The sequence below is a fragment of the Balaenoptera borealis genome, assembly GCF_965194805.1.
Source record: "Balaenoptera borealis genome assembly, chromosome: 3".
Taxonomy (NCBI): Eukaryota; Metazoa; Chordata; class Mammalia; order Artiodactyla; family Balaenopteridae; genus Balaenoptera; species Balaenoptera borealis.
In genome coordinates this window covers 143638297-143664192 of record NC_138866.1, presented here as the reverse complement: position 1 = coordinate 143664192, position 25896 = coordinate 143638297, and the positions used below count along the sequence as shown (strand labels likewise).

At 43.2% G+C, this 25896-nt stretch overlaps 1 long non-coding RNA gene across 1 annotated transcript; it reads right to left on the bottom strand.

Annotated features, from left to right (window-relative positions):
• LOC309626724 lies at positions 1–25275 on the bottom strand. The gene is made up of 5 exons (XR_014243371.1): positions 21997–25275; positions 14652–17674; positions 13339–13590; positions 8560–12950; positions 1–8240 (listed from the first exon to the last, which is right to left on the bottom strand). It is a non-coding gene; the product is annotated as an uncharacterized lncRNA (long non-coding RNA).
• Positions 25276–25896: the final 621 nt, after the last annotated feature.

Here is a 25896-nt window from a genome sequence, read left to right as displayed (position 1 = left end):
AGATCAAGGAAAAAATAGAAAGGAAAGGAAGTACTATGCTATGAGTTAAATTGTGCCCCCTCAAAAAAAGATACATAGAAGTTCTAATCCTCAGTACCTCAGAACCTGACCTAATTTGGAAATTGGATCTTTACTGCAGTAGTCAAAATGAGGTCATGACGGTGGGTCCTAATCCAAAATGACTGGTGTGCTTATAAAAAGGGGAAAATCGGACTCACACAGAGGGAGACCATGTGAAGACAGGGAGAAGACAGCCATGTGACTGGAGTGATATATCTACCAGACAGAAAAATGCCAAGGATTTCCAGAAAATTCCAGAAGCTAGAAGCCACAAGGAAAGATTCTTCCCAGAGCCATCAGAGTGAATGGCCCTGCCAACACCTTGATTTTGGACTTCTAGCCTGCAGAACTGTGAGACAATAAATTCCCGTCTTTTAAGTCACCTAGTTTTGGATACTTTCTTACAGCAGCCCTAGGAAACAAATACATTATCATATTAAATATATGCATTAATTGCAGGTCCTATCCCAATTTATGAAAAACTGAAGTGTGAAAGGTAGCTCCATTTCATGAGTGAACAAACACAGACTATAGATCAAAAAAATGTATGTTTGGTGAGGCAACTGTGGGGATGTTAAGAAAAAAGAAAAGCACAGACGGAAAAAGAATCCAGAAGTAAAGTTAGCAACAAAACACATAAGATTCTTTATGGTTTGCTAAAGCGTTGTAAGTTTTGTTCTGGGTTTCCTAGTGACCAATTTAAAGAAAGAAACCCAATCAGTTACATAGCACACTTTCCACATGGACAGACGGAAGAATAGCTATCAGGAGAAGCAATGTTATTTCTGATACGAAAGCCTAAGAGATAGTTAATTAAAAGACTTGTCTGATTACTGAAATTATATCCTTAGCAATATCCTTCATCCCATAAACACCCTGTCTAGTTCTGAATTATATAGGGTTGTATTTTATAACACCTTTGATTTTTAACCAATGACTATGCAGGACGGTAAAAGCTGTGATTTTCAAAGCTAAACGGATGTCAATTGGTTTACAGCTCTCTAATGATGAAACTTAAGCCAGAGATAAAATCTACGATATTTTAGGCAGTGGTACCCAAATGCTAGTCCACAGACTAGATGAAACAGGATCATCCGGGGATCACCTTTAAAAAGATACAGATGCCTGGACGCCACACCTGGGAATCTGATTCATTGGACAATTCTGGTGCTGAGCCAAGTTTAAAAACCATTCTTCTAGAGGATGATAGCATGCACATCCTCAGGCAAGCCTCCTGATATATTAGCATTATTTCCCTCAGTACAGATTTTGATAACTCTTGGATGAAAGAGAACTCAAGGTGAGACTCCCAGCCAATTATTGGTTCCTTCAGTGTGCAGATGTAGAGAACCACTTAACCGATCACCCCCAAAAGATTGTGTTCTGGAACTAAAGTGACTCATTACCCACCCTTCCATGTGGCCAGGGAACTGGAATAGTATGGGACTCAGGGCTTGGTCTGAATCCCTACCCTTCCCTTTATTAGCCACGTGGCTCTTAGTTGAGTCAGGGGACCTCTTGGTTTCATGTGGCCTAGAGAAATGGAATGACAAGGCCAGTCTCATAAATTTGTTGTGATGATGAAACAAGAAAGTCTATGTGACACTCTTAGCAAAATGCCTGTGTGGTAGAAAAATCCAATAAAGGAAGCTTTTCATTGCTTACTTTTATTTTAGGAAATACTCTTTTTCTGTGACTATATCCCAGGGCATCACCATCCCTGATAGCAAGATGAACCATTGAGATGCTAGACCACAAATTAGAATTGACCACCAGGGTGCCACAGGTGGGTGTCCCCTGGTGGCCACTAACCCTTGGTAATGGCATCTTCCACATGGTCCGGTTGGAAGACAGAAGGGCAAGTATGGAGAACACCACATGTAACCGAGCGGAGACTGTTGTTACAAGAATGAGAAGGGTTATGGGAGCAAATGACTCAAAACCTATAAAAATAAACCTGACTTCACTTGCAGCACTTAAATGCAGTGAGGACTCAGGAGGCCTCCTGGAGAATGGTTCGTGTTATTTTTATTTAGTGAGGGTCTTTTCAATCCTTTATTGGTTAATCCTCCTATTGGCTGAACAGCTCCTTCTTGTAGGATCATAAAGCTAGGTGCAATCTCGGATGGGCTATTTGGAGGCCTTATTCTCTGCCTCCAAGCACTTGTTTGTGTAAACTTGAGTGCCCAAGGTACCCAAAGTGTGGAGGCAAGGTAGCTGATTTCTATGCCTTCCAAAATCGTGAGCTCATGGCAGGGGTGGGGAAAGAAGGTAGCAGAGGCAGAGAACTGTGCAATTAGCAGCAAGCTCATTAAGCGACCCTGGAGATGCTATGCAACTGGCAACATCAGTTTGATCTCTGCCACATCTATTTGTCTATGAGGCAGCCATTTACAAACGTCTATAGGGTTCATAATAACAAGGGAATTGCTTATTCCACACTGCCCTGCATATTCCGTATAGAAATAACAGCTCCACTTAACTGAGTACTAACTCCCACTCCTTATTTTATATATATCATCTCAGCAAACCAACACCCTGCGGTGCAAGCAGTGTTATCCCAGCCTGAAAGATAGGGAAAGTGAGAGAGAAAAGTTAAATCATTTGCCCAGGGACTGAGTTGGTAGCAGCAGGATTTAAACCTCTGCCTATCTGACCCCAAAGCTTGCACTTTCATTCTCCCCACTGTGTAGCAAAACCAGCTACGGCCAACACAAACGATTAGAAGGAAATAGACCAGAAATACAAACATCATATGATATTGCTTATATGCAGAATTTTCTTTTTAATGATACAAATGAAATGATTTACAAAACAGAAACATACTCACAGACTTAGAGAACGAATTTATGGTTACCAGGGGGGAAGGGCTGGGGGGAGGGATAGATTGGGCGTTTGGGATTGGCATGTACACACTGCTATATTTAAAAATAGATAACCAACAAGGACCTACTGTACAGCACAGGGAAATCTGCTCAACATTCTGTAATAACCTAAATGGGAAAAGAATTTGAAAAAGAATAGATACATGTATATGTTTTTAAAAAAGAAGGAAATACATCAGTGTGATTATATCTGAATTCTGGGCATTTTTTTAAAATGTTTTGCATTTGTTCAGAAGGATCATAAATTTCTTTCATAATGATGAACATTAAACCTATTTTTGTAAATTCCCTTCCTACGTGACACCTCAGCAAACTTAGGAGACCTCAGGCAGATCTAGGGTTGGGCCCCGATTCCCACCTGGGGTCCTTGGTGGCCCCATTCTCGTGGGTGCTCTCGAGACAGGACTTGAGTTGTTCAGACTTCTCCTCTTTCCTCTCTGGCTGTTCTCCATCACCAGCCAAACCAGCACCGGAAGAAGGACCTGATGCTGGCGAGGCCAGGAGCTCCTGTTACCCCACAGCCCCTTAGAGACTGGATTCGTTTCCTGTAGCTGCTGGAACAATTTACCAAACTGCGCGGCTCTAAAAAGCCGAAATTTGTTCTCTCACAGTTCTGGAAGCCAGAAGTTTGAAATCCAGGTGTCACCACAGCCACACTCCCTCCTGTGGCTCTAGGGGATGTTCCATTCTTTGCCTCTTCCAGCCTCGGGTGGCTCCAGCATTTCTTGGCTTGTGGATGCATCACTCCAATTCTGCCTCCGTGTTCACATGGCCTTCTCCTCTCTGGTCTATGCCTCCTCTTCTATCTTTTATAAGGACATTTGTCATTGGATTTAGGGCCCACCTGGATAATCCAGGATGATTTTATCTTTAATTAAAATCCTTAACTTAATTATGTCTACAAAGACACTTGTTCCAAGTAAGTTCACATTCACATGTTTCGGGGATGAAAATGAGGACATATATTTTGGGAGGGAGTTACCATTTAGCCCACAACTGAGACCATCCCTCTTTCTAGCCCAGGGCTCTTGACAAGAGGCCATGGAGGCACACACTGGATTCACATTTTGTAATGTCATTTGTCCCAAGTTTCAGCACCAAGTGTTGAATCACCCACATCCAATGAAGTAAATTCTGCTGCCAATTTTAAGCATCCTTCTCTCCCTCTCCTCCCTAATCTAGCAACATCTCTTGTACAACAGGTAATGATTGATTTTGAATGAAGCAGTGTCTTTTTAAGTTCCTGAGACCCAAAATCTCTCTTTAATTTTATGGTAACCATTAGGGGCTTTGTCAGCAAGGATAACAGGAGTAATCACCCAAGAACAGATTTCTAGGTAATTTATACTTAGTGAATCCAAACCTAATTCCTGAGTGACCTACACTGTGCCTAAGGAGCCTGAAATAATCATGTATTTACCCTTTACCCTGAAATTAGATGGTACTTACTATGCAATTACCCAGCCACTAAGTGACAATTACCATGTAATTAAATGGTCAGTGGTTACTATGTTATTAAATAGCATTGACATGATATTCGTTCTGCAGAACCTTGCACTGTCGCCACACAATTCAACTCCCCACCAAGAAATTACAGTTGTTCCTGGGAAGTTCTGCCCTTTGCTTTGATGGCTTTCGAGTTGGCAGAAATTCCGGGGCCATGTGCCTCTAAGGAAGCCGAGAAACAGCCAAAGCTGGGCACAGATGTAACATGGCCTGCTGGGCCTGGGCCTCTTGCCAGGCTGGGGCAGCACCTCTGTAGCCCAGCCCCAGGCCAGCACTAGGGCATCTGGGTGAATTCCTCAGTCCTTCTATGAGAACATGCTGCAGAGGAACAGTGTATATCATGTTCTTTCTCTCCCAGATGTGGTACCTACCCAGGGGCAGGGCATGCTGGGAGAGCCTGAAGCCCTAAGTAAAGCAAGAGTTCTGTTTCAGCCTGGGAGAGACCATCACTAAATCATCAAGATAAACATAAGCTGCCTCGTAAGTTCCATGAGGACAGGATCTTTTTCTATCTACCTTATTTATTGCCTTATCACCAACACCATTCCAGGCCCATTGTAGATGCTCAGTAAATATTATTTGGATGTATTTATTCATTCATTATTTATTTGTTCATTTATTGGTATGGATCTACTAAATGCCACCCACTATGCACTGAAAACTTTTAAGGACACTGAGTTTTGATGGAGTCTCAGAGAGGCTGAGTCACTTGCCCAAGGTCATTATACAACCAGTCAGTGGCAGATGCAAGACTGAACTCAGGTCTATCTGACTCTAAATGCTATGCTCTTCCTACAACACCATGTCTTAGCCACATACAACCTCAAACCACCCTGGATGCTTAGAAAGACTCAGAAAAGCTAATGGTTTCCCCGGATGCATCACTTTTGGGTCTAAACCTTCTTTATGCACAGCAACCATAACAGTTTCTATAACCTGTTATTCACATTTAGGAAATGAAGAAAGTGGAGCTCAGAGAGATTAGCTCAGCTCCAAAGTCACACTGCTGGTAAGTTAGGTTGAACTTGGACTCAGAGGCCATACATCTGCCTGGTGTTACTGGAGAGAGAGAGAATGCCTGCCTCAGGCCCTTATATTTTTATCATTAAATTGTTATATCTTTGGGTCAGCATTGTTTCCAGATGTTACTGCTAAAATGTAACATCTCACTAGAACTTTCTAACACCCTAGATCAAATTACCTAGCCTCCAAAGACAAACTCAGGGGGAAACATGAGACCAGAGAGGAGTGGATTAAGTTTGAAGTTGTATAGAGGAAAAGATTCAGGTGATGAATAACAAATAGGTCTCATCTTCAAAGTCAACTCTGATCAATTGATAGCAGCAGCCTGGAGCACCATATTGCAAAGCCTTCTGAGGTTGTATTAGGGCTCAGCAGGATAAGGTATCATGATCAATCAGTGATGTCTGCTATGGACCTTGATGAGGAAGCAACTGCACACGGGCCTGGTCTTTACCGTCTCTGATCTAGACTGTGGGATTCTACAAAATAAGGTCAGGTTTGGAAACTGGCAGGGCTGGGGAGAAGAAAAATGAATGAGGCCAGAAGACAACTAAACAAGTAAGCAGTCAAAGATATTTTTTCCCTCACATGCAGGTGCTCAAAAGAGGAAGTGAAAAATAGAGTGTCAGTAAAATGAAAACTGCAAGTCAGGAAACCTTGCTTCCAGTCTCAGCTCGGCTGTCAATTAACTGTAAGACTTTGACCCCATCACCGCCCCTCTCTGTGTCTCAGTTTCCTCACCTGTAAAATGAAGGTATTTGAGTAGCAAATCTCCAAACCACTTCCAATTTCAGGATTCTTAAGCTTCGAGTGCATGGCACTGAACTGAGTGAGAAGAAGGGAAGAAGAGAAGCAGGAGAGAAGTGGTAAAAGCTGATCAAATCCTTTCCTTATTCCCTATAGGAGGGGTATCAGAAACAAGGTGGAAACCAATACTTCTGTTTTGGCCATGTTGAGTTTTAGACATCGATTCAACGTCCAAGCAGAGATGTCAAGTAGCAATTGAATATATAAGTCTAGAACTCAAGGGAGATGCCTGGGTAGAAGAAATAAACTTGGGAGTCATCAATAAACAGATGGGGCTGGATAAGATCCCTTGGGGAGAGAATGAAACTAGAGAAGAGAAGAGGGCCCAGGGGTGTCTCCAACGTTTAGAATTTAAGAACAAAGGGAGGAGCCAACAAAGACTCAGAAAGAATGTCCAGTGAGATAGTGAGAAGCATAGGAAGAATGGGTTTCAAGAAGGCAGTTGTCAGCTGGGTCCGACGCAGCTGAGAAATGGAGTTACAAAAGGAAGGGGCATTAGCTTGGCAAGTTATATCATTGGTGACCTTAATAAAGACTGTTTAAGGGAGTGATAGGGACGAAACCTGATTAGAATGAGCCGAGTGACAGGTGACACTGGAACAGTGCCTTAGAGGATAGAAGCTTTTGACAGAGGAGGATGAGTGGAGAGGGCTTTCCAGGAGGGCAAGATTAGGAGCAAAAGTAGCAAGATGGAGATGAGCAAGGATGTCTAAGATATGTGGGGGAGAAAAGACTAGAAAAACAGTTTGAGGAATGATGATGGAGAACCTTCAAAGCCAGACTAGGGAGTCTGGGCTTTGTTTGTGGGGAGTCATGATGAGAGTGTAAATAAGGAAGGGAAATGAGGAAGCAGTGCATGAGGATGATCTCCATGTGCAGAACGTATAGGAAGATGAAACCAAAGTGGCTCCTATGTCCGTAGTCCCAACTCAATGTCAGATGCCTTACATTTAGGACCTTGTGCTTTCTTCTTTTTAAATTTCTTAAATAATGTTTTATCTGGGAAAAAATCACAAACTTACAGAAAAGTTGCAAGTACAGTTTTTTCCTAAACTATTTGAGGATAAGTTGCTGATCAAAATCCCCACCATCTCCAAATTCTTTTGTATTGAATTTCCTATACAAAAGGACATTCTCCCACATGGCCACAGTAGAATTCTCAAAATCAGGAAGTTAAGATTGATCATTACCATTACTTGGTCTTCAGACCAAATTCCAGTTTCATCAGTTATCCCAATAACACCCTTTAAAGTAAATCAGTCCAGTTCAGAATTTCACACTGCATTTAGCTGTCATGTCTGTTCAGTGTCCTTCACTCTGAGACGGTTCCTCAGTCTTTACAAACCTCATTTGAATCTCTCAACAACCTTGCTAGGTAGATGCTATTATTATCCCCAGTGTGCAAGAGAAGAAACTGAGGCTCTGAGAGGTTAAATAATGAGTCCAAGGTGGCCTGGTGATAGAGGGTCAAAGCATGTGTGGTTCTGAAGCCGAGCATTCCAGCATCTGATCTGGAAAAGTGAGCAGTTAGGACTCAATCCAGTGAGAGCATCATGAGATTGATAAGGAACCAGTCCAAGCTCATGGCAATAGAAATAGATGTGAGGGACCACACCAAGGAAGAGTCAACCAGTAACTGGTTTGTTTGATTGGCTCACTGAGAGCATCGGTTAAAAGATGACTGAGGTTTTGAGCTTGTGTGACTGTCAAGGATGGGGTGAGTGAGAATGACAGTAAGTAAGCTCCTGTCTGATCTGCAGAGATTTCCACCAGATGTGAGGTTTCAATGAGCTACCTGGATGGAGCTTTTCCATAGGGAGTATATCCCTGTGGGAAGATCTTTGTCTTGGAGGCAGTGGAGCCCCATGTTGAAAGTTGAGGGCATCCCCCATACTGAAAGGCCATTTTCTTTGCTTTCTGCAGGTGAACCTCTTCAAAAATTTCCTCTATGTGTAGCTTCTTTTTAAAATGCAGTTACCAGGCTTCCCTGGTGGCGCAGTGGTTGAGAATCTGCCTGCCAATGCAGAGGACACGGGTTCGAGCCCTGGTCTAGAAAGATCCCACATGCCGCGGAGCAACTAGGCCCGTGAGCCACAACTACTGAGCCTGCGCTCTGCAACAAGAGAGGCCGCGACAGTGAGAGGCCCGAGCACCGCGATGAAGAGTGGCCCCCGCTCGCCGCAATTAGAGAAAGCCCTCGCACAGAAACGAAGACCCAACACAGCCAAAAATAAATACATACATACATACATACATACATACATACATACATACATACATAAATAAAATGCAGTTACCATTTGGAGGGTTAAATCATTAAACCCATGTAAACTTATTTTGAATTAGTTTATATCATCAATTGCCTACATGATAGGAAAAACTCAAAAAATCATGAAAGCTCCAGTCACCAGGGAGCTTACAGAGAGTGGACCCCAAAACCTCAGAGGAAAGTGTTATAAAAGACAGAAGAGGCATCAGGTAAAGACACCCAACTTCCCAGTGTGGGCAAATCAGAGAAGTAGGCAACACCAACAGAGCTTCTACCATCTGTCTGGCATAGTGTTCCAGGCTTTGCCATACGTATCTCATCTGTCGACTCTCATGATGTCAGTGGTGCGCTCCTGAATTTAGAGATGAAGAAAATAAAGCCCAAAGAGGCTAAGCACCTCATCCAAGTTCATCTACAGGACATAGCTGTGATCGAGTTAGGATTCAAACTTTCAAACCCAAGGGTCTTCAGTCCCAAAGCCCAGGCTATCTACCCTGCTTCCCTGTCTCCATGAACCCTGGAGACTCAGCATTGTTGGGTACGTTGCGCTTCTGGCTGACCTTGACCCCAAGAGATCAGAAGGGTTCAACTAAGCCTTGTGGTCTTACTTGGAAACGTGCCTGGTTTGCACAAGTTGAGGCACTGGTGGAGCAGTGGGGTAAGCCACAGGCAGCCTGCTGGCCTCAGGCCAGCTCTCTTCTTCCCCTCCAAGAGCTTGTGGACTGACCTGGCACAAGTGACAGAAACTTCCTGCTTCCTGGTTCTCCCCATATACATGTTGAATGGGCGAGATGGTTCCCCACATGACACGGGTCACGGGAGAAATGAAGACATGGACCCAGCAGGTAGTTGAACCAAGGGCAAATCATATCCGTCACATGGGTGTAATTTTCATGAAGCCTGCCGAACCCACAGCCAAGGTCATGTTACATCAAAGAGCCACCTAAGTGCTAATTAAATGCCACACCTCTCACCTAGGGATCTGAGTTACAGTGAGTCCCCTACATATGAACCTTTAAGTTGTGAACTTTCAAAGATGCGAACGTGTGTACCAGCCCCTGGATGCAAGCTGTTGTACTGTACTACTGTACTTTTCAAGTTACTGTAAGATTAAAAATGTTTTCTTTATTTTTTGTGTTTGTTTTTCATGTACCTATTATTTGTGTGAAAAGTATTAGAAACCTATTACAGTACAGTGCTATATAGCCAATTGTGTTAGTTAGGTACCTAGGCTAACTTTGTTGGACTTATAAACAAATTGGACTTACGAACGTACTATCAGAATGGAACTCGTTCGTATGTAGGGGACTTTCTGTATTTCAGTGATAATTTACCTTTGGACAATACCCACCACCCCCCTGCCCCTATTTGCCACATCCTCTTCTTTATCAGCTTCCCCTCTGGGGACCCAAGAATGCACTGTGGGTTATCATCAGGCGTGATGGAGTAAAATAGAAAAGCCAGACCAACTTTGGTTCTAAAATCCCTGATGAGCCACCTTGGGCTCTAGTCTTCATCTCTAAAATGTAATGACAGTAGGGAAACTAGCACATAGTTTTAAGAATGAAATAAGATATGGCTTATTAAGTGTTTAGTTCAGGGCCTGGCCCTAAATAAGTGCTCGATAAATGTTACCTACAGTCAAAATAAAACAACTCTGGACTTGGGGGTGGAGGGTGGAGATACTCTTGACATAGGAGGAAGACTACTGCAATAGAGGGAACATTCCAACCAGGAGATCTGAAAATGTCTCGAGGATTAAGGAGAAAGGAGTTTTGCTTTTATAAGGAGGTGTGAACAAGGCTGGGAAGAACAAGGTGTGGGGAAGTAGGATGAACAAGGATGAATGGGTGGAGGTGACCTGACCTGACAGTAAATCAGAGACAAGGCAGTGAGGCTTTTGAATGTTTGCTATTTTCAGGGATCGGTAAAATTCACCACAATGAAAGCATGTTTAAGCTCTGTGAGCCTCTGTTTCCTCCTCTGTAAAATGGGGATAATAAGTTACTTCCCAGGACTGTTGGGCAGCATGGAGACAAGGGATGCCATGTGCCAACCACAGGTCCTGCTGCACGGTGAACACTAAATAGTGTTCATTTTTCTTAAGGTTGTGGAATCACTCTATGATTGTTGCAAACCCTGTGCTTAGCACCTTAGGAGTGAAAACTATGTGGCAGATTCTGAGGCACTGAGGCAGAAAACGCTGGAAGTAGTTGAGCATCTAAGATCAGCCCCCAAGAAGTTGTGATCGAGATAGGAATCAATGCCAGGGTCTTGCCTCCCTGCTGGTGTTGGACCAACACTTCAGCTGCAAACTTGTCCTCCTTACCCAACCCAGTCAGAGGAGCCATCCCTGGGGGCCCTTCCTCCAGCCTCCCTGGATGCAGAGATCTCTGCAGCACCTGCAGACTTGTTGAGAACACAGAGCGCTTCTGTTCCTTCTTTGCTGCCCTTTTCTAGGCCGTAAGAGGAGACAAGTGTGAACATCTCCATCATCCCTGGGCTGTGCCGTTCTAAGCCACAGCCTGTCTGAAATTAACACAGCATGGCGTTCAGGAAAATCCCAGCAGTGTCATCAACCTTCCTAGACCCAGAATACTGGCACTGCATTGATTTCTGTTCTCGTAGCTGCAGCCTGGGCACACTCTCCAAGCCCCCCTTTCCTGCAGATGGTTGACAGCTAAGCAGAGGGCAGTGCACAAATGCTCCTTCCTGTGAACCCAGCTAAGGACCAGCGACCTCAGACACCCACCCACAGCCCTTCAGTCAGCTCGTCCCATGGCGCTGCACAGCTTGCCTTGTGAGGGCTGATGTAAATATAGTTCCCTTGGGGCAGCCAGGAGGAGCCCGGCCAGCCAGCATCCCGTTACCAGCTTGCTCTTCACATGCTACTTGGTTTCACCACTTGGAGCTGCTCCACACTCTGGGCTCAGTACTCAAGGGCTCTGGAAGCAGGGCCAGCTTGCACTTTTATGGTTTTCTTCCTGCCACCTCGACCCTGCCGGCGCCATCTCTAAGGATCTCCTCCTTTGTGAGGAGTGTTACAAAATGCTACAGAAATGCATCTGGATCTGACCTGAGCGTTGCGGTGCATGCTTTGGGCCTCACTGAGGCTGCCTCGGCTCCCGCGACACCTGAGACACATAAGCCCGAAGCTGAAATCATAAGAAAATACACTTTTTTAATGCACCTCCGGTGTCTTTTTGTCATGAAAAATGGGACTTAATGTAGAAACAAACAAAAAAAGGCATATGATACAAAAGGATCCATTTTCTTGTGGGTGGTCTCTGTACCTAACCTAGTCCTCCAGAGCTGATCTTGGCTTCTCTCAACCCTGGTCAGGGCTCCCCACCCCAGCTCAGGGCCAGGGGCAAACCTGCCTCTGTCAGTCTGGCTCTTAATCTCACCTCTTTTGCTGGCACTTTAGTGACAGCGGTATCTCTGCAGAGCCTGAGAACAGCCTGCAAGCTACATTTGGCCTTCAGACAAATTTATTTGGCCTCCCCCTTGGATGGCTTCCACGTTTTAATTTTGTCAGTATTTTTTAACCTGGCAATTTCACCTAAAAAAAAAAAAAATCAAAATTTCTGGCTTTGCTCGGGGAAAAAAAAATCAGAAGATCTGCTAACACTGGGTCCACATTTCTACACTGCAAAATGGACTGAAGCTGAGTTGCAGCAGATCCCTTTAAACAGGGCATATGCTCTCCAGCTCACCACCATCAAACACTCGGTCATTTATTGATCAAAGTTATTGAGTGCCTCTAATAGACCAGCCTGCCCCGGGTCCTGCTGTTAGAGTGAAGAAGAACAGAGTGAATTCCCTGCCGTTTCAGAAGGTGCGTGCCAGCATCCCCGTTTTCTCCTAACCCGGAGGAAGGCAAACAGTTGGCATTCATCACTATACTCATACTGTTGTTTCCTTTTCAGTTAAGAGAACAGTATCGCTCACACTGGCCCCACCTCACTCTTATGTTACTAATGGGCCCCTGTAGACATTTGAACAGGAACACCTACTACAACCCTCTTTTATCTGCCCAGACCACTAGAGTGAGAACACTGGAAGAGCAGGAATGTGACATGCATTCTCATATTCTCAGTGATTATGTCAGAATCTGTCACAAAGTATATTCTTAGCAAATAGAAATATAGATACAGAAAGATGTACATTAGGAGTTGGTACAATCAAAAATTAAAAGGTTAACTTGGAGACTGTATAGGGGATCTTGGTTCAAATGGGGGAACATGACCCCAGGTGAGCTTGAACTTCAGTTACCTTGACACCCTCCCATGTCTGACCAAATATAGCTACCCAAGCAGTTACTTCCGTGATGCTTTTCTCAGTGATCAGTCTACCCCTTCATCTGCCATCCAGGATCAGGGCTACCGCAGGACTTAAATCTGAAAAATAGAATGCAAGAACATACCTAGTGCTGAGCAATGATCAACAGGAAATGCTGAGTAACAGACTTTGAATCAGACACACCCCAAGATGCACACCGGATGATCCCAAGATGCCAGGACAAGAGACCACTGTGGTACCAAGAGTTTAATTGGTACAGGTCTCTCCAACACCTGCTGGGCAGAAGTCTAGTTACCCTCTATGGCAAAGTTTTAGTGGTAATGACCCAAAGATAATGACTCAGAGCAGAGGAGCGTATGCTGAGCATGAGGCAGGCGCCAGTGATGCAGTTCCAAAGATGTGCAGGGGCTGGGACTTCCAGGGGCTGCACTGGCACATCAGCTCTGCCAAACTGAGCAAGGTGGGGAGCAGCAAGGGCTGCCTCACCTCATCTGTTGTATCCCTGGAAGACAAGGATGCTCTTCAGGGCACTAGGGCCTCCCAAATGTTCTAGAGAGAAGGACCTCTCTTGGCTCCAGATGGATCTGGTTTTCTTCTTTGATAAGTCATTTAGAACTGGGTCTGGGAACTCTTGGCTGAAAGAATGGTAAGGAAGATCCAAGACCAATAAAAACAGCCACTCCTAAAGCCATCGGGTCACCAGCATGAGTCACTGCTTCCTCTCTTCAGTCCATCTTACTGCTTGACATCAAGTCCACCAGAGGGAGGGGCAAGGATAGAGTAAAGGGGGAAAAACAAACCAATGTTAGTCAAATACTTGCTGTGTGCTAAACCCTTTGGATGCATTGCCTCAATAGTCTTCCATCCAAACCAATGAAGAAAGTGCTTTTTTTGTTCTCCATATTTTTTTGGTATTCTTTTTTTCAATTATTATTCTCCATTTTAGACTTGAGGAAATTAGGACTTGGAGGAGGTTAACAGTTTGCCCCAGGTCACAGGGCCAGGAAGGGGAAGAAGCAGGGATTGGAATCCAGGTTGATTGAATTCCAGAGGTTAAGTTCTTCACCACCAGACTAGCCTCAAACATGACAACTTCTAAACTTTGGACCATTCCAGTAAATATTTTGGTGGGTAGAGTTTACAAACATTAATCAAAATTAGGCTTAAAGAGTCTCTGTGAATTTATATTTTCTTGTGATCTCTTTCCCTCCCGATAACCCCCAGCATAACAGAGGGAGAGGGAGTGAGACCTTCTCAGAGCTTTTCAAGGAAATCTAGAAGCTGCCTTCCTCTCCTCTGCCTTCCTAATGCCCCCTAGTCACGGGAGATAATCAGAGCACCAGAGGATGATGTTGAATTCCAAGGGGGCAGTACCAAGCATCCAGAGCAGAGGAAAGCCTACGCAGGCTCTCAGAGTTGGAGGGATTTAGCCCAGGCTCAATCAGAGCACTGAGGGAGGCTGCTTAACTGGGCTTTCGCCTCTCCCCACACTCTTGGCCAGTGCCATGCCTTAAAACACGAGCTATATGCTGGCGATTTCATGCCCCAGAACCACATATCTAAAGTGGATACCTCACTGGCAACTCAAATGTAATGTGTCTTAAACAGAATTCTTAAATTGCCCCATCCAAACTTGTCCCTGTTCTCCGAGTCTTCCTCATTAATAAATAGCCCTATTGTCCACTCAGATACTAAAAGTAGAGTCCTAGGATTCAATCTTTTTCATCTCAACTTCTTATCACGGAAAAGTTCACACGCATACAAAAGCAGACATATTCATATAATGAACCCCTACGTACCCATGACCCAACTTCCACACTTATCAGTTCAAGGTCACTCTTATTTCATCATCCCTTTTCTTCCTCCTGTATTATTTTGAAGCATAGCCCAGACCTCAGAGTTTGGTCCATGGACTCTTGGGGGTTCCTAAGATGTTTTCAGGAAATCTGAGAAGACAAAATTTTTATTATAATATTGAAACATTATTTGTCATTTTCACTGTATTGACACTCATGTTAATTGTGCAAAAGCAATGGTGGGTAAACTGCTGGTGCCTTAGAAGTAATCAAATCATCATGGCAACATTGTATTCTTTATGTACTCACCTACATTAAAACAAACACCAGTTGCACTTAAGATGTCCTTGATGAAGTAGTAATAATTATTACTTTATTAAGCGTCAACTTTTGAGTTCACATCTTTTTAATACTGTGTGTGGCAAAATGGATGTACCCATAAAGTGCTTATGTTGCACACCAACGTATAATAGTGGCCTCAGGAAAAGCACTTGTGCAAATATTTGAGTGACCAGCTAAACTAGCCACTTTTTTCAAGGAACTCCATTTTTACTTGAAAGTTTGACTAACAGACAAACTCTGGTTATTCAGATTCAGGTATTTGACACACATTCTCTCAAAATTAAAGTGAGCCTGTCATTTCAAGGCAAACAACAGACAGCATTTGTTGCCAAAGTAAAATTCAAACCTTAAAGTGAAAATTAGAATTTTAGAAAAAAAATGTATCTGCCAGCAATGTGTTTGATGGCTTCCAGATCACTGGAGATATTAACAAATGTGATTTTTTTAATATTGTCTGATGAAATGTACCAACATTTGGAAGATCTGAATATTCAGTAAAGCAATATTTGCAAATGACCAATGAATGATAATACAAAATCTCACATGGATAAAAGATCCAGTATAAGATAGACCTGTGCACTGTAATGTTAATAGAGTATGAAAAGTTCATTGAGATGATTACAAATAGAAACTACCACATTTGATGTGGTATCAAAGAAGAATATACACAATAATCTGAAAAAGGTTATTAAAATATTCCTGCCTTTACCAACTTTGTATTTGTATGAGGTCAAATTTTTTCATAAATTCCAACCAAAACAACATATTGCAACAGATTAAATTCAGAAGCAGATATGTGAATGCAGCCACCTTCTGTGAACCAGAACATCAAAAGATTTGCAAAAAGTGTAAAATAATGGCACTCTTCTCACTAATTTTTTAAATATAATTATATTTCATAAAGTGTCACTTGTGTTATAAATATATTAATAAATGTAATTAAATGTTATTAATTAAATATTTAATTTTTTAAAGTTTTAATTTCCAATATAGGGAATATCAATAGCTATAACCCACATTAAAACAATGCCCTTTGGGTTCTTCAGTAACTTTTATCTTTTTTTTTCTTATACAGCAGGTTCTTATTAGTTATTTATTTTATACATATTTGTGTATATATATCAATCCCAATCTCCCAGTTCATCCCACCACTTCAGTAACTTCTAAGTAGATAGATATTCTGAGACCAAAACATTTGAGAACTGCTAATTTACACTGTCAATATTTCTCTTTGTATCTCTTAAAGATCAGGAGTCTTTCTTTTTTAAACATAATTGCAATTTCACTCTTAAAATGAACAGCTGGCAGCAAAGATGTTGAGGAGAATTTGGAACTGAAACAGAAACCACAGCTTGCAAAATGTACCCTGACTTACAAACAGAGAGTCTGTGCTAGAACAAGCCATGATGTACATCCCAGACTGTGTAAACCACAAGCCCTTCTAACACCAGTCCATTCAGACCCATATGTTCCAAGACCAGATACTGATCTTAGAGACAAACTAATACTATCTGTGTACAGATTCATGAATTCTAAAGATAAGACCACTCACCATTGCAGCAGCTTCCAAGATAAAAAATTCTGGTCAATTCCTGCTGAAACCATCTATGACTAACTCTAGCCCCCCAAAACCTTCTAAGTATCCCTTCCTTACCTGCTCTCTTTCGGGACACTCCATGGTTCCCCACGATGTGCAGACTCCCTTGCTGCAGCAAGTAATAAATCTAACTTTTTAAAAATACAGCTGTGTTCCTGGGGTGAGCTACAGTTGATGAGAATTGACAACCCTCAATTCAAGACAGCATCTTCTCCTGCCCAAGCCATTGCAACAGGCTCCTACCTATGCCCTCTGTTCTACTTACTATTGCTGCATAACAAATTATCCCAACACTCAGCAGCTTAAAGCAACCACTTTAATTTGCTCACGATTCTATTGATCAGGAATTTGGAAATGGCACAGCAAGAACACTTGTCTCTGCTCCCTGAGGTCTGGGGCTCAGCTGGGAAGATGCAAAGGCCAATGATACCTTGACAACCGGAAGCTAAAATCATCTAAAACCTTGTTCACTCATACGTCTGGCACTTGGGCTGGGAGAACTCAAAGACTGGGGTTGCCAACTGGAGCACCTACATGGAGCTTCTCATGTGCTTTGGCTTCCTCACAGCACGGCTGCCGGGGGGGTAACGGGAGTCGGACTTCTGCTGCATTCTATTGATTACAAACAAGTCAAACCCTGCCTAGGTTCCAGGGGGGACAGTTAGACTTCATCTCCTGATGGAACCTGTGAAGGTTCCAGAAGAGCATGTGAGATGGAAGTTATTGTTTGCAGCCATATTTGAAAAACATAATCTGTCCTACTCCCTTTTAATTTTGTTTCTCTATAAACCATCTTCTGTTGAGTAAGCAAAATTATATTTCTAAAATTAACCAAGTCATGTCACATTCTTGCTGGAAATCCTTCAATGGTTTCTCAACACACTAGAGGGGGAAAGCCAGGCATTTTACTAGAGCCCAGAAGGCCCTGCATTTTCTAGTTCCTGTCTACATACCTGCCATTGTCCAGCTCACTCCGTTGCTGCAGCTGCTGTGCTCATTCCCAGCTCATTGTAAGGCTTGTTCCTTCTCATCCTTCAAGGTTCAGCTTAAATGCAGCCTCCTCAGAAATGCCTTCTTTAATGATGACCTGTAAAGTAACCCCAGAACCCAGAGTTAACTTAAGTGATTGACTGGTTGATTGACTGAAGGCAATATAAATAGCAGGCATTGCTTGCTGCAGAATTTAGAATTCTCTAAGCAGCTCCCAAAATTTGTTCTGTGAAACGTTAGCCAGAAGTTCAGTCAACATTATTTTAAAATATGAATCCATAGCACATATCTTTATAAACACTTGAGTAAAACAACCCTGCAGAGTTTTCTGTATAGCATGACCACTCCAAGTCTGTAATATGCTAACTGCATGCTAGGTCTCCATGAAAAGAATGTAATAGGCAACAGTCCTCAACCTCCGCAAACACAGAACACTTTTTCCAAGTAGTATCTCCTGGCTCCACTTTGCAAAACCCTTTTCCAAACAGTTATGTCCCTAGGTTTACAAAGCAAAAGAAACTAGAATCCCCAGCAAGTTGTTCTCCCTGTGTCCCTGACCCATGTCCTCCAAGTGAGTTTCAAATAACAGGAAACCTGTGGAAGGTCCAGGTCTTCTGGGAACAGCTTGATTGGCTGGAATCGAGGTCATACTTTTGACTAATGATTCTGATTGGCTGTCAGTAACACTCCACTCATTGCAACTGTGTCCAGCAAATATATGAGCCTCTCATCTAGATATATGAATTATATTTTTTAGAGCAGTGAGTCATTGAGGCCAGGCTCTGCTGAGGATTGCATTCTTTTAATTGGGCCAAGAACCGCAAGGCTGGCTCCGGGCCTGCTCCCATATAGTAGAAGCATGTCTGCAGCTTCCCAGAAGCAGGCTGGCTGACCCTGGGGATGGGGGAATGGGCTCACCAGGGGGCCATAACCTGGAGAGCTCAAAGGAGGTGATTTGTCTCTGAAGTCCCAATACCCAGTTCCCAGAATACATCTCTGAAACTATCAGGGAAAAAAAGTTTACATGTTTAGTAATGGCCAGTCCCAGATAATACTTGCCTGAAATTCAGAAATGATCAGAAAATCAAAACAAAATATTACTATAGCTTAACTAAAGTGGACCCTCTCTCCGATCCACTCACTGTATCATTTCCCAAGGAACTTAAGTTTGATAAAAATCCTCAGTTCTTACAAATCAGCACATCTTCACAGTAGCAATGACAGCTAACACACAGCCCTTGCTGCATGCCAGGCACTACGGAAAGCACTTCACAGGTAGCTTCTCTTCATAGACATCCTGGGAGACAGGTATGCAAATTGCCCCCATTTTACAGGTGAGGAAACTGAGGTACCAAGTGATCACAGACTTGCCCAATACCTCAGACCTATTAAGCAGAAGAGCAAGGGTTTGAATCCAGGTATAGCTGACCTCAAAACCCACGCTTTTAACCATTCTGTAGCTTTTAACTAATATAACAGCTCAGCAAAGCTGTTGGCCCAGTCTACCTGCCTAGAGACACAGGATCTGACACTTGTCTCAACCTTTACTGTGCACATGAACCACCTGGCGATTGTATTAAAATGCAGATTCTGATTCAGTCTGGGGTGGGGCCCGAGAGCCTGCATTTCTACCAAGTTCCCAGGTGATGCTGGGTGCTGGCTTACTGGCCACACTTTGAGACTCTAAGACAATAGTTCTCAAATTCTGCTCTACATTACAGTCAACTGGGGAGCTTTCAAAAGTCCTGATGCCCTGTTCTCACCCCACACCAAATAAATCAGAACCTCCAGGGGTGGACTCCAGACAATGCTAGTTGTTTAATCTCCCAGATGATTCCAGAGTGTAGCCAAGGCTGAGAACAATGCTCTGAGGGTCATGAGAGGTCCTGAGAAGAGTGAGGAGGGGAAAGCCGGGTCTCGATTTGCTGCTGAGATGGGTGAATTTCGTAATGACATTATCCTTATTGGAAGTTTCCCCCAAATCATTACCCTCCCTAATCACCCATTCGTGCCTAAGGAATCATGGTGGCCTGGCCTCCTTTGAAGGTAGCCATCTGGCATGATCCCAGATATCAAATGATTTTGCTTGTCTGCCACCCCCATGTCCTCCCCCCCAACTTTTTTTTTTATAGATGAGAGTGTTGAGCTCATTGTAAAGCAAAATGCAAAGGCATCGGCTGCTCCTTACTTTTTCCATATGAACGAACACACAGAAAACAATTGCAAAGACTTGATTTAGTAGCTTTCTGTGCTTGACACTTAGAAAGAGAGTTCCGTGCATAAGGGCAAATTTTTATACACCTTTTCTTCATACACATTTTACATACCTTTTTTATTGCCACCATTTTTAATATTCATAATATTGGATTCCCCACTAGGCACATAAATACATTTATCTGCAACACACTCTGTTCACCCCTGGCACACACCTCCCTAGGGCTCACCAATTTGACCTTGAACTTGGAGAGGGCCATTCGCACCACAGCCCAGCCACCAAAGCGCAAAGACTCAGAACATGGAGCTGCTTTCCTGCACACCCGCTCCCCTTGCCGGACGGAAAGTGTGAACATAAACAGCCTGGTGTTATTGAATCAATGAGGGCTCCACCAGCTGTCTGTTTCTCTTGAGTCAAACCAAAATACTCACAACTGACAAATGAAGGAAAAGGGAAGGGAGAGGAAGTGTGTCGAAGTTAAAGGCTAAGAAGGAAAGAAAGAGAGAGAGGGAGAAAGAAAAAGAAAGAACGAAAGAAAGAAAGAAAGAATGAAAGAAAGAAAGAAAGAAAGAAAGAACGAAAGAAAGAAAGAAAGAAAAGAAAAGAAGGAAGGAAGAAAGAAAGAAAGAAAGAAAGCAAGAAAGAAAGAAAGAAAGAAGAAGGAGGGAGGAAGAAAGAAAGGAAGGAAGGAAGGAAGGAAGGAAGAAAGAAAGAAAGAAAGAAAGAAAGATAGAAAGAGGGAGGGAGGGAGGAAGAAAGAAAGATAGAAGGAAGGAAGGAAGGAAGGAAGGAAGAAAGAAAGAAAAAAAGAAAGAAAGAAAGAAAGGAAGGAAGAAAGAAAGAAGGAATTAGGGCAAAGAAAGGATGCCAGAACAACCTTCTGATGTGGATTTGGGCTCCATCTCCCAAAGGCCTCCTCCTTCCACGGGTGTTTGTCCTGTCAGGCTCTCAGTGCACACTCATGGGAAGAACTTGACCTGACTTTTCTCTCTCACTCCCCTTCCTAGCTATTTTTCTCTCAACACCCCCTTTTCCTCTGGAAGGCAAGGAAAATAAATTAAGGAAAATTTTTTTTTTATCTCCAAGGCTTAAATAGATGTTCTTCCCAGTAAAGGCCTGGAGGTCAGTGGAAATAGAGTCAGAAATATTCTGGCTGACAGAGAGCAGGAGCATGACGGGCAACCGTCTGTCCAGACGGGGAAAAACAACAAGGATTCTTGTTTAGAAATGCCCAGAGGGGCATTTCGTCAGCAGAAACAATCCTACCAGAGGAAGAAATCACAAAGGAGGCAAAATGATGCATTCCACAAACCAATCAGAACTATTTCAAGTATGGGACATAAATAACTTTCTCCAGAAAATTGGGTTGAGTCCACCATGCTTTGCAACCAAGCACTTCCCACACCTACAAATGGAGACCCAGTGTGGCCAAGTGTCATGTCCCATCACCCTAGAGTTGACTAGGCTCTATGAGTCCCTGAGGGTGACCAACTTGTCCTGGTTTGCCTGGGACTTCCCTGGATTTAACCATGAAAGTCCTGCCTACTGGGACCCCCTCGGTCCCAGACAAACCAGGACAGTTGGTCAGCCTGGTTCCTTCCGCAGCCTAGGTTCGGGCCAACTATGAGAGGCCTCTCATCCTAGGACTGGGATCCTCAATCCTTATTCCCAGCTGCAGCCCCTGCAAATAAAAGAGTGGGAAGGCCAAACTTTCCCTTAGCTTTCTTGGTACCAAGATGGACTCTTTTAAAATGAATGACTTGCATTCGGGGTTCATCAGTGTGGGACAAGACTACATTTTCTTTCTGATGCTGGTGGAATAGTTACTTTGTACCCATTTCAAATATTTAGCTTTAATCTATACATGGTCAAGGCTGGGCCTCGGCAACATGCAGGGTCAAGAGATGCACTGATTTCCAAACCCAGTGTCTAGTGAACAGCCAAATGCTCTGTTAGGCTTGAGCAGGTCTCTGCAAAGACCAGATGCCCCAAGAACTATCCTTTGAGAACACCAGAGGCAGACATCCAAGATAGATGGCCTGGGCACCTTCAGGCAAAAACAAGCAGGAAAAAAATTGCATGGGAGATTTTTTCCTCATGTCTCATTCATCCTGGTTGTTCTTCCTTTCTTCTTCAGCCAACATTTCAACCCTGACATCAGGTTCCTCCTGGTGTTTCACCTGGGTACTCATGTGACCACTCACCTGGAGAGGGATTAGACTCAGCAGAGCCACCTGTGAGCCGGAAGAAACCACGCATAGGTTGGGAGAGACTTGGGCCACTTCCATTTGGAGCCGAGAGGGGTCAGAGCAAACCTATGAAAAAATAAAAACTAAGCAACACATTGATTATACTTTAATCCCGAAGAAATCGTCATGAGTACAGCCTCCTTTGGAGAGCACATCAAAAGTCTAAATGTAAAATTCTTTGTCACAATGACAGGGACCAAATAGCCTCTGCCTTCTCCATCCCCCACTCCCTCCCTGAACTCTCAGGGGTCTCTTCTCAGTCCACAAGATTCGTTTGTGGTTTCAGTACTCCTGGGCTGGCATTGACACCCCAATGTCACCCTGCCTCTCCCCAGAGAACAAATGACCCCAAGAGATTTCTGATGTGCAGAAAAGAGGAGAGCCTGTGAGCTATGGTAGACAGTAATGAGAGAGGAGGAAACCTGCATTGATACTAGCCCCGGCCCTCTCAAGATTAGTTTGGAACAAAAGCCAGGAAACAGCCAAGACAAAACAGTTAAAGAGAAACACAGTATCCTCAAAGTCACCTGAGGGTGACCATCACAGCCAGGCTCTGAAAGGCAATGGTGGCGCACCAAGCGCAGATCACTTCTGCCCCACGTGACCAGGGACAAAGCAGAAGCACGTGGGGTGTGTTTTCAGCGAGGCCTCCTCCAGTCTGGGAGGCCATTGTTCCTCAAGGTTACAGCCATGGGAGCTCAGGGGCTCGAGGGGATCTCGGTTCTGGACTCTTAAAGGATGCACCTGCCTTCCCCAGCATGCTGCTAATGCTACAGAAAACAATGTGGCCCCAAACTGTGATGTCATTGCCATAAAATGTTAGAAAAGCAGAATATTACACTAGCAGCTCTAAATTTCTCCAGCAACATTTCCAATCCCAACCCCTCAGACTCTTCGCCCCATCACACTGAACTGAACTCCCCAAACACAGCCTGCTCACTCATACGCCTGAGCATGTCGTTTTAAAAATACAGTAAGTCCTCTACATACAAACAAGTTCTGTTCCCAGAGCACGTTCGTAAGTCCAATTTGTTCGTAAGTCCAACAAAGTTAGCCTAGGTACCCAACTAACACAATTGGCTATATAGTATTGTACTGTAATAGGTTTATAATACTTTTCACACAAATAATAGGTACATAAAAAACAAACACACACAAAAAATAAAGAAAACATTTTTAATCTTACACTACAGTACCTTGAGATGTACAGTAGTACAGTGCAACAGCTGGCATCCAGGGGCTGGCATCGAGTGAACAGGCAAGAAGTTACTGACTGGAGGAGGGAGAGGAGGTGGGAGATGGTAGAACTGAAGGATTGTCAGCAGTAGGAGATGGAGGGCAAGCTGCAAATCCACTCACGCCTGACGTTGACGGCACAGGTTCTGGTTCCTTGCTGGATTCAATTCTATCTACCCTCCTGAAAAAATGATCCAGTGATGTCTGGGTAGTAACTCTCTTTTTCTCGTCATAGATGACACAGTAACACTGGATTGCATTCTGAACTGCTGCTGCAACCTTCGTGTACCATTTTACGTTCCGGTCCTGTGCCTCAAAAACTAACAGTGCCTCCTCAAATAAAGAAAATCCCCTCGCCATTACCTGCATCATGAATATCTTCTTAGCAATACCAGCTACATCACTGCTGCTTTGATGCTTGTTTCCAGACATTCTGGGCTTGTAATAAAGATACTGTACTACTGTATTCTATACAGTACTGTACAGTAAAGTACACAAAAGCACAAGCACTTGTAGAAGTTCACAACTTGAAGGTTCGTATGTAGGGGAATAACTGTACTAGTCATAGCTACCAGCATTCACAGAGCTGGGTTTTGGACCCAAGCTTATCTGCATCTGTGTTTTCTCTCCTATTACCCAGTCTGCAAGCTCACTGGACATCAACCTCCAGGAATGCCCTGTGACCCCTCAAGTTTGAGGAGCAACTCTTTGACCCTCCACAACCTAGGCTCAGTTAACACCCTTTCTCAAACTTTGTTCACTCTTTTCCCAGCCCTTGTCACACTGCAGTGAAATCAAAGGTTAAGTCATCTGTCTGTCTCTCCCCTGGCACCCCCAGGAAGTGAGAGAACAAGGTGGCTGGAACTTGCTTTGATCATCGTCATGTGCCCAGAGTCAACAAGTACCCGGTACATCATAGATTCCCCTATGTGTGCCCTGTGAGGTCAGGGGCTGTGCCCACATCAGTCATCCCTGCAAACCACGTGCAGCAGGCACAGCACATAGGAGGTACCCACTAAATATTTGTCCAGTTCATGCTTATTGATTGATTGAATGAAAGATGAGCCTTCAATTCGATTTGGGACATCATTATTCATAACCCAAATACTCTTATCAATGATTGAAACAATCTTAAAGTTTCTTCTACTTCTTCTCTCTGTTTTTTTTTTTTAAGGATTGAATCCAAGCTTAACTCTATGTGACTATGACAAACCAGACTCATTTTGTGTTACTGTCTAAATTGCCCCTAGAATCTGAGTCCCCATCCTAATTTGGCCACCCCTTAGGACAATGCATATTCAGATGCACTACATGGTCTGGCCTTCTGGAGTCATTAAATAGTGTGTTTTCATAGCCTGGGGCAAATTATTCAGCTAAATAGATATGTTTTAAGCACCTACTATGAGCAGAACAATGTACAAGTTAACCTGCAAAAAATGAATAAGGCATATACCTGGAAAAGACAAAAAGTCTAATTCTAAAAGATACATGCACCCCAATGTTCATAGCAGCACAATTAACAATAGCCAAGACATGGAAACAACCTAAATGTCTACAACAGATAAATGGATAAAGAAGATGTGGTACATATATACAAGGGAATGTTACTCAGCCATAAAAAAGAATGAAATAATGCCATTTGCAGCAACATGGATGGACCTAGAGAGTATCATGCTAAGTGAAGTAAGTCTGACAGAGAAAGATAAATATCATATGATATAACTTATATGTGGAATCTAAAAAAAATTATTCAAATGAACTTATTTACAAAACAGAAATAGACTCACAGACATAGAAAACAAACTTATGATTACCAAAGGGAAAGGGAGAGGGAGGGAGGGGTTAGGAGTTTGGGATTAACAGATACGAACTACTATATATAGAATAAACAACAAAGACCTACTGTATAGCACAGGGAACTATACTCAGTATCTTGTAATAACCTATAATGGAAAAGAATCTGAAAAAGAATAGATAGATAGATGATAGATGTAGATAGATAGATAGATATGGATGATGATGACAGATAGATAGATAACAGATAGATGATAGATGATAGATAGAAAGATAAATAGATATAGATAGATGATAGAGAGAGAGAGATAGATGATAGATGGATATAGATATAGATGATGATAGATAATATATAGATAGATAGATAGATAGATAGATAGATGATAGATGGATAGATAGAGAGATAGATAGATAGGAAGAACTGAATCCCTTTGCTGAATACCTGAAATTAACACTACATTGTAAATCAACCAAACTTCAATTTTTAAAAAATGAATAAGATAAATAGCCACTTTCAAGGACTTTACAACTAGAGGATAAGACAAGGCATGGTACTAATAACTCTGACATATGGAAGCAGGTTCTCTGGCAAGAGGACAAGGTGCTATGGGGGGACACAGACACTTGACAGGCCACTTTTGGCTAGGCAGAGGCACACTTTTGTGGCACACTTAAGCTGGGCCACCTGCTGAATGAGTTGGATTTTGACAGACAGGGTAGGAGGAAGGCATTCATTCCATGAGGGAAGAACAACAGGGTAATTATAAAGGGAACAGAGGTGAGGGTCCAGGACACGTTTGCAGATACTGTGTGTGCAGTGAGAGA